The 10,620-nt window shown below is 35.2% G+C and overlaps 1 protein-coding gene across 1 annotated transcript in view; it reads left to right on the top strand.

Annotated features, from left to right (window-relative positions):
* The first annotated feature begins 6 nt into the window (after window positions 1–6).
* Window positions 7–10,620, top strand: part of LOC106870136 (DDB1- and CUL4-associated factor 12) — a 33,518-nt gene continuing 22,904 nt past the window's right edge. Inside the window, exon 1 of the mRNA XM_014916127.2 lies at window positions 7–348. The gene's annotated coding sequence lies outside the window, so the exon portion shown is untranslated. The remainder of the gene's footprint in view (window positions 349–10,620) is intronic.

Genomic DNA, 10,620 nt, shown 5'->3' with positions numbered 1-10,620 from the left:
CACTATCTATAGACACCTTCATCTCTTCAACACTATCACATATTGTTTGACTGTACCAAATATTTTTTTATCCTCTTTCGTTTGGTCGTTGATTGATTTTTTTCTACAGTGTTTTAAAGGACACACACATATACATATTTTCATTTTCCTCTTACCTAATTTCTTTATCTGTCCTTTTTTTTTAACGGCCATATATCCCTGCCCCTCCCCCCCTTTTGGTAATTAATTAATCATCGCTGGATTTTTTTTTTATGTGAGAGAAAGAGGAAAGTTCAACATTGAAACAAACAATAATTCCCCCCTCCCCTCACAACAAAACTTTCCGTTGAACGCTTGTCTTCAAGAAAGGTAAACTTATTTAATTCTACGTTTGTTAATTTAATGTATCCTTATTGTGTTTTTAATTTCAATTCTATGTGTTGCAAGAAATATGGAAACACGTCATTGTCTATGTTGTAACAAATCAAAACTCAAACCAACTTTTTTTTCCCCTTATTTTTCTGTATATACAAATTATTACTAGAAAACGTTCTGTCACTTGACAACAGTATATTTACACATGTATATATATGGTCTGTTTTCTACGTCGAATTCCTTCTTTATCAGTCTGAGTGAGAGATCTGCATGTTCTTATATATGCCTATAAGTATATGTGTGTGTGTGAAGCACATCAGTCGTGTGCCCTATGTACTGAAACAAGAGTGGGCTAAAAACTGAAATAGAACAACCCTGTTGTGTAACATATATACCGTATGTTAAACTGACTGTTGTATAGAATTAGTCTGTTAGTAACACAGCCAAATATGTACCCCACTTTGGTATTTCTCTCTCATGAACTGACATTTATTAGAACTGCGTTATTCTATTGTTTTCCCGAAGAGTATTTTAATAGGAGTAGTCGTACCGAAGTTTAGTTTCTCCGGCTGACCCCTCCTCTTTTTTTTCTCTCATTTGTTGTACTGTAATCAAGTCAGGCATTGTCATTTTCACAGTGCGATCTTTTTTACACATACAATTCACTTAGTTATTCATAAATAGAAGCTGGGTCTTTGTGGCAGACAAGTCTGGCCAGACATATATAATATTTGATTGACTGGTTTGCTTGTTGAACAGACATTAATGTCAGTTAATTGCGTTAAAGCCTTTGGAAATGCAATTTGTATGTGATGGTTGGGAGTTGAAATTAATTCAACTAACCCACACAGAGTAAATACCACTTACATATTTTGTGTGTGCGCGTATACATATGATGTGTATATATATATATATATATATATATATATATATATATGATGTTTTTGAATGGCTAATGTCTTCTACGCTGTAATTGTTTTACTTTCAATAATCACATCAAATCGCTTGCCAGACAAGTACATCTTACACGCACATATAAATATATAAATATATCGAATTTTAAAAAAAGCGACTGAAATTATGAAAAGTTGGATGTTATTATTTTCATAAGTTGATGTTGTGTTGGGGGTTTTTGCTTTTGTTTCTTTTCTTGTTAGATTTTTTTTTTCTTAGTATGAGATTATGGATTTTTGGTCTTTTGCTTTATGTCTTTATTCCCATCCCATTTTATATTGAACTCGATAGTCTACTGTTTATCGACTAATACTGTTGTGTCACTATTATTGAGACGTAGTTTAGTCGCCTACTTTCAGACTCTTTATGAATGTCATTTCCAGCTTTCACTCAAGTAGTAAACTACAACGAGTAACTATTGCATCAGACAAAAGACAAAAAAGAGAGAGAAAAAACAAAAAAACTACTTAAATGCTAACGGATTAGTTGAGGAAAGGTGGGAGGTTAAATTCTGTGGTAGTAAAAGCATCATTTTGTGTGAGATAGTAATGGATGTGGTTAGCAATTAGTCCGGACACTTGATTTGTCTTCAGTTTGATCGGGGGAGGAAGATAATAGCGAAACAGCATTCACATTAGTTGTTAAAACACTACTAATGACATTTTTGTAATGTTTGTGTGTGTGTGTGTGTGTGTGTATCTACACACACATACACATCTAATGTCTGCGATATGTCTGTGCAGCCTATCTTTTTTTTTTTTTTTTTTTTTTTTACTATCAAGGGTGTTTTAACAATCAAGAAATTATCTGTTTTGCTTCTACGCATGAACGCCACATTGTCAATTCCCACTCCCATTTGCATCTCTGTGTTTAAATTACAAATCATTATTATACATCGTATTTCGATTTTAATTTAAATTACTGACATGGGATTGCACCCCCCCTCTCTCTCTCTCTCTCTCTGCACACACACACACACACACACACACACATACACAGGGAGATAGTAAAGACTTTAAGGGCCCCTGGAAAAATTTTGTTTTAGATGTATGTGTTTGTATGTTTTACGAGAAGCATTTTGGTTTCTTTCTCTAACATTTTACATAGTTCAACATACACAAGTTAATGTGAAAAACAAACTAGGAATATGTGAAAAACAAACTAGTTTTATAGGCATCAAATGGCTATGGGAGTCCACCAGAATAAAATAGTAATCAAAGGGGTCCATAGATAAAAAATGGTTGAGAACCCCTGCTTTAGAGGATCAACAGGAGTGGGAGCAGAAAATATTCCTTGTCACAGTGCTTAGTATAAGGCTGGAAGTATTCTTTATAAGTTCAGATTCTAGAATACCATGTTTTAGGTTCATTCATTCCTTCAAGGCATACACTGCGTCTGCATTTAAATGTCAATATATTTGTCTTGAAAAATTTGTAATCTTGCCTCATCATTGTCATCTATAACTTGGACTTGAGTTGGGTATAATGACAGACATCACATACTCCATTCTAGTGACAGTGTCCTAAGCTCATCAGCAATCATGGCACCACCATCCTTCATCAAATTCTTCTCTGTGGTTTTGAAAGGACAGTCATGGCCATCAATTCACTGCCGAGAAAGTTCATCGTGAGGAAAGTTTACCAAGAAAATATATCCATAGTATTTCATCATTAATAGTTAAAAACTATTTTATTGAAAAAAAAACCCCGGTGAATTGATGACTGTGAACTTCACCTGTGGTGAATTGATGATGGTGAACTTTCCCTGCAGTGCATTGATGATAGTAAACTTACTGGATATGCTTATGGCTTATCCCTCCCTCCTTGTGTTGGTAGTTCCTAGATTATGACTTGGCTGGCAGGCAGCTCTGAATGTCTTTGACAATGCCTGGCAAGCTGTAGCTGTCTTCTTGCTTCTTTGTCAGTCAGCTGAGGAAGTTTGCATTGCACCACCTATGAAATGTTTCCTGGAGACTAAAGAACTAACGTTAAGTGGGTTAAGGTGGGTTTCTTGGTCAAAATTCTTCCACTGGCTTTGAAATATACTCCCACTCTTCTTGTATTCCTCTAAATTCTCTCTCACCAAACCTTTCACCACGATATATATCAATCCTTTTTGCTCAAGATTTTATATGAAACCCTCTTTTCCCTTGTTGCCAAATTAAACTGACCAAAATAGAATAATACACAGCTTTAGCAGCACAACGCATCATCATCTATAAATTAAGCATATTCTTTTTAAGTACAGCTTTGAAGGGGTGAAAAATTCCATTTCAAGTTACTAAAATATGAGACACACCTATTCTGGTGGCTTTTACATTCCTAACATTGTTCAAAATTTGATACATTAGTGATGTGCTGTAGTCTTTCTCTGTTTTTTTTTTTAAACCAAAAATAGCTTTAACTGGATCGAAACCCAAAACGAGAAGCCTCCTAATCAATCACACCCTTTTAAACCTTAATTATCAGATAATTATTCTAAAAAGAAAAAGTGCAGCACTTTAGATGAGATATATCTTAATAAAGATGTCAGTATTAATTAGAATCAATTGCTATGAGTTTAATTCTCTGTAATGCAGACCGCATGATCTGGTCTCTGATTTGGATAGGCTCATGGTTGTCTTTGGTTCAATCTGCCACATTGAAAATATGCTTGATTCCTATTTCGTGTATGTGTAATTAATTGTAACAGCAAATGCATCCTGCTTCAGAAATATCTGTTCTTACAATTTATAAATGTTCATACCAAAATAAAAAATATAAATTCCATAAAATCCATCCTACCCACAGAAAAATAGAAAAATACTGTATTTGATGGCATAAAAGATGCATTGGTACATTAGATGCACTTCAATTTCAGCAGCACATATTCAAGAAAAAAATTTTAGTGCACTCTTCTATTCATTCTAGGTCAGACAGACCAATATAACTCTTCCACACTAAACAGTTCCATTGAGTCATGATGCATGAATGTCTGACCTGGGTTTTAGTTATGTTGGTCTTTCAATAACTGGAGTATCTCATCGGCACACCCCACAGTTCCAGATGACTGCAGTGGATTGAAAGTCAGAACAAGAAACCTCCAAATAGACCACACCCTTTAAATCCTTGATTATCAGAAAATTATTCTGTAAAAAAAGGAGAAGGTGAGATACTGCATCTGCAGCATCTCATCTGCACATTCCACAATTACAGATGATCGCAGTGGTTTGCTTACTGAACTGGTTGATCGTGGCCAATGACAATTTGTTGACTGTTCATCTGCTCATCATTAAGTGATATTTGACATTGATTCAATAAGTTCAATCATCCAAATAGTTCACGTCCACCATCTTGCATCACGTGATTTCAACATACCCTGGTTTGGGCGCTTACATGGTATTTTACCAATAGCTGGCATCCTGACAGATGCTACTACCCTGGGTCAGAGTGGATCTAGGAACAATAGTGGCTGAGAGGTGGTTCCACATTCCTCAAAACCTTGGAATCCTAAACCAAGGTTCCACTTCCATATGCAGTTTAAAATGATGCACTAAAACATGTAATATCTGCCCAACTTCATGTATTTTGTGATGCATTATTTTTGGGAAAAAGTGGGTCTTGTGTGCCATCAAATACAGAAGATAAAATATTTATTGTAAAACGTCTTCAAGAAAATTTATTTTGATATTTGACATTATTGGCACCAATCCAAGACAAGACAAAGAGCAACAGATTTGCTAATGAGACTTGGCCCATATATCTATTACTTGCTAATGGATCACACTACCAATTATATGACAAAGCACCAAATTAGAGCACAAAACTAGGGGTAGAGAGCCTTGTCATGTTGGTGGAGTAGATTTGGAAAAGACCAACAGGCTTTAACCATAGTTAAGATCCAATAGGGAAGGCAGATTGGCTGGTGTTTGAGTACACCACATTTCTAATGTGGTAGTCTATTCCTTTATGGAAACAAAAGAGGATGTTGAAGAAGGATAATTAGTATTGGCTATTAATTCATAAGTTTATGTTGTTGCTTAATGTTTGACCCAGTAGAACTATGACCAAAGGATGTTTTAATCTGATCATCCTTGATTTTATTAAGATATAGGCATGTGGTAATAAGTTTGCTTCCCAACTTTTCGGGCTTGTTCCTACTGCATGACACCTGGGGGATGACCAAAGTTCCAAAGCCTTATAAGTGGATTTGATAGACAGAAACTGGAAGAACCCTGTTGTGTGTGTGTCTTGATTATATATATATATATATATATATATATATATACATATATATATATATATATATATATATATATATATATATACAAACACACACACACACACACATGCACGCACGAGGGGGTGCTGGAAAGTTCCTGGCTTTGGGTAAAAGAAAATACAGGAGGATCAGTTAATTATGATTTTATTCAGTATATTCCCCTCTGATTCACTCACTTACTGCAATGGTCCTTCAGTTTATCTAAGCCCTGTAAAAGGACTTGGAAGGTTGGGCCTCAACCAAGCCTTCAGTTATACCCTTAAAGCCAGGAACTTTTCAGTGCCCCACCCCTCATGTATGTATGTATGTATGTATGTATGTGTGTTTTACCGTCTCCTTTCCTTGACTTTGTGTGAAAATTGTAAATAAGTGTCATTGTCATGCAAGTGGTGTTCTTCATTCCCAATCTCTGTTTTAGATTACTAATCTTCTGCAGAAAATTGCTAAGCTAATCCTTATAGGAAACTATACTGTTTGACATGAGGGAGTGCTTCTGCTAAGAAACATTTATGGTTATTGTGGCAAAACTTCCATTTAACTGGAATCACAATGGTTCAAATCATGTTGATAACCGAAAATAGATTTATTAGCTTATAAAGTGCATTTTCTTTTGTCAAAAAACTGTCCCAGAAAATCAGCTTTATACACACAGGTCAAGATTTGGGATCCTGACAACTGGTATTTAGAGACTGCAAGTTGCTTGTAAAATGAATGCTTCAAAGTATTTTAGACCCTCTCAGAATTGAGAATGTCATACATGATTAAAGAAAACATGGAGAACAACTTTAGCAAGCACAGAAAAGAAAAAAGTCTGGTCCATCCAGCCACCTTCATCATCTACTTATTCTAGTGAGAGTCATAGGGCAGAACCCATGAACCTTTCCAGAGAGTCCTAGCAGAAGCTACCACCTGCTAAATGATCTGGATGGATTTATAAGGAAGAGCATTCAAAGCTATGGATATTATTCATTTCCTTAATGGTCTTCCTCAGAGTTCCCTACCAACTGGCCTTGCTCATAAAAAAAAAAAATCTCTTTCTGCAGTTCTTTCCTAAGATGACCTAACCATACTCCTGTAGTAGTGTAGTAGTAGAGCTGTGACTTGTCAGTGAAAAACGAGAACAAAACAATTTTGAAATAGGACAGATTGCAAACCTGAATGAAATACCACCAGTGCTAGATGTACTTTGTATCAACATGGTTGAAAACAGTTCTAAGACTGTGACCTTTGAAGCCTCATGTCATGAGAAAACTCATTAAACAGCAGTACTGGCTTGTACTGATGGCACTAAATTACCAGTCTTAGTGTTGTTTAACTCTAACATTCAGATTACTCTGTCAAATATAATTATTTATTCACATTGTTTTGAAGTAATCATACATTATATCAAAGTTTCAAGATTTTGACAATGTGATTATTTTTAGAAAGACAGTGTAAGGTAGATGTGAGGGACAAGATCTGGTTGGTCTGAGCATAAGACAAGTAGAATAATTGGGCTGATTACAACAGGCTTCTTTCAGTTTCCGTCTGCCAAATCCACTCACAAGGCTTTGGTCAGCTCAGGGCTATAATAGAAAACACTTGCCCATGGTGCCATGCTCTTTTTCTTAGGCTGCTCACAATATGAGGTAGATTGTGTGTGTTGACAATGGCCACACCAATGTTTGAGTTTTCCAATATTTTATTAACCTGCATTTTTATATCTACAAATGCACAACTAATAAATTAATGGAACAAAATTCAACTAACTTAGCAATTAGGAAGCTTCTGTATATATAACTTACTGGATGACTTGAAAATAATGCAAGGAATTTAAATCACTGCATGTAATTAATACATCTTATTCAACATTGGTGCCTTTTGTTGAGTAAGACATAACTGTTACATAAGAAAGGTGAAAGAGAGAGATAGATCAACTCATGCATTATCCTATAGCTTTGAGATTTCAATGATATGGTTATTTATTTTCAGACGTACATTGTAGAGTAGATGTGAAAGGCGAGATCCAATCAGTTTGAACATGAAACGGGTGGAACATCTGGGCTGGATGTGGCCAGTTTAAATTGCTAAAGAGCTGCATGAAATTTAAATAATTTTACATTTATCTTATTTTACCTGTAATTCAACTAGTTTTGAGACACAAGTTCCATGATAGATTTAAGAACTCTTTGTTGTATGCAAAGTACCACTTTAATGTATCAGTAAGTGAAGATGTTATACTTTAATGAACCCAGTCTAAATTCACAATTATTTTAGAATTTTAATTGAAACCCATGGGTGAGGGTATTTTAATTAGAAATAGTAATATGAAATGTTGGTTTCAAATTTTGGTACAAGGCCTACAATTTTGAGAGAGCTGCTACTTATTTTATTGACCCTAAAAGGATTAAAGGCAAAGTTGGTCTCGGAATTTGAAATCAGAGCATAAAGATGGAAGAAATGCCGCTAACATTTTGCCCAGCATCCTAACAATTCTACAATTTTCTGCCTTATTGATATGAAATATTAATGAAAGAGTTAAGAGTTTTTTTAATGAGTAAAAGGTTTTTACTTGTTTACTTTCTTAATGGTCTAAATACATCTAACTTTGGCCTGAAAATGAAGGAAGCTATGAAAAAAGAAAGGGGGTTCTAAATAAATAGTACTCTGCATGATTAGCACCAGCTACAAATTTTAAGAATTTCATGAAAACAAAAAGAAATTAAATATGTAAAATCCATCTTTTTCCTTATATTTCTTAATTTCAAATTCAAATTTCTAATCCCACCAAATATTATGAAGAAGTGTTTTTCTCCCTTGTAATAACTCTGCACCAGGAGGTGACATGTGTCAAAACAGGGCTTGGTGAAATTGTGGGCCATCTTATAAGCTCATGAAATGCATTATATAGCATACAGCTACACATCTGAGTTGCAATGTTTGTTTCGAAGATACTCTCTGGACAGGCTAAAACAAAGCAAGTATCGGTGATGACGCAGTTTGTTTTATTTATCTAAATTATTCCTCATACTTTGTGATTCCAGTTTTAACATGTTTTTATCTGCTGCACTATATGTCTGTAACAAACAGTCATTCTGTCTTTGTAACAGGTTTTATGAATAGGACTATTGAACAGTAACAATTAAATTGATTTTAAAGATTTTTTTTTTCTTTACCATAAGCGAAATTTCTGCTGAACAAAAATATCCAGCAGAAGTCACCAGATGGATTTATTGATTTTGTTATTTATATAATCTGCAATAACATAAATTCTTCTTGTCATATTTCCCCAGATATAGCCATGCAAATATTTATATATTCAGTCAGATATTTATACACTCATTTATGCATCCAGCCATAGAAACCATGCCAAAGCAGACACTGGATCTCAGCACAGTCCTTTAGCTCACCAATTCCCATTGAGCCATCCAATCCATGCTAGCATGGAAAATATCTGTTAAATGATGATGATTTGTAAATATTCATAAATATTCAATCGTATATTTATGAATATTTACAAATCATCATTTAACAAGTCATGCTGGAGCATCACCTTGAAGGATTTGTTTAGTCAAGCAAATCGACACCAGGACTTCTTTTTAAGTCTGGTACTTATTCTATCAGTCTCTTTTGCTGAACTCCTAAGTTACAGGCATGTAAATAGAGCAACACCAGTTATCAAGCAGTGATGGTGGCACAGACAGACAGACAGACAGACATATGACTGGCTTCTTTCAGTTCCTGTCTACCAATTCAACTCACAAGGCCTTGGTTGGCCCAAGGCTATAGTAGAAGACGCTTGCCCAAGATGCCATGCAGTGAGACTGAACCTGGAACCATGTGGTTGGGAAGCAAACTTATCACAGAACCACACCTGCAGATTTATATATATTCAATCATATATTCATATGCCCACACACGCATTCACACACACATGCACACACAAATCCAGGCATATATTATATACACATTTATAGATTTGACCAATCCACATTCTCAATAAAAAATCTACTCCTTCCATACTTAACTTCTCACTATACCTTGCCGAAAGTCGTTAACCTTTTTCTCTCTATCAAAGGAGTTCTTCAGCCTTGCAAGTTACAAGGTGACCTCACAATTGCTAGTGTCATAGCAAAATGCATCCACCACTATTGCAAAAGTAGTTGATAAATCAAACAGATATATTGGAGGATTGAGGGTACTATGTATGACAACCTCTGTAATTTACAGTGCCAGAGTTGTGAAGAATGACCCGGCACACTCTGTGAAGAGGTTGATCTCAGGAAAGGCGTCCACCTGTAGAAATCACGGCAAGACTAAGACATCTGAGTACATCAGAGGAAGCTAGTATGAGTCTTTGATGGAAGTCTTGTCTGACACTTTAAAACCTATCTGAAGCTTTAGAATTCTTACATCACGTGAATATTATTTCAATTCTGTGAACCTGATATATAAATTCATGTTCCAGATGTTTACTATATTTCAGGAATTCCAATGGAAATTTAATCACATAATTTTAATTAATATTTTCTCTTTTGATATTAAGTTTTGTTTTTGCACGTGTTTCTAGAGTTGAATGGGTATCAAGGTTTCATAGTTAATGTGTCTGTTTGTGTGTGTATGTATGTGTGTATATATATATATATTTATGTATGTATATATACAACTTGCGGTATACACCTCGCTTGGATATTTACCGCTTCCGAAGTTCCACTCACTATGAAACATGTAGCTTGGATTTTATGTACCTTAACTCTTGTATATATATGTGTGTGTGTGTGTACTTGTGTATACATGTGTATATGCATGAATATGTATGTTTTTGAATGTTTGCATGGGTCGAATGGAATTTGTGGAGGCAGATATTCTGCAGCCGGACACCCTTCCTATTGTCAACCATTGCCTCTTTCCAATCAAGTTGCTCTTTCCCCTTGGCCAGATACGTTTTTCATGGCAAGCAGAAAATGATCAACTTATACGACAGTAATGCTATTCAAAACCATATCCACAGGTGCAGAAGCCATGTTGTTTTTGGTGAGAAACTCACTAGTAAGGAGAGCTCAGTAACAACAG

Source organism: Octopus bimaculoides, chromosome 12 (assembly GCF_001194135.2).
Source record: "Octopus bimaculoides isolate UCB-OBI-ISO-001 chromosome 12, ASM119413v2, whole genome shotgun sequence".
Taxonomy (NCBI): Eukaryota; Metazoa; Mollusca; class Cephalopoda; order Octopoda; family Octopodidae; genus Octopus; species Octopus bimaculoides.
The sequence above is the reverse complement of the archived record's forward strand: the minus strand, read 5'-3'. Positions and strand labels throughout refer to the sequence as shown.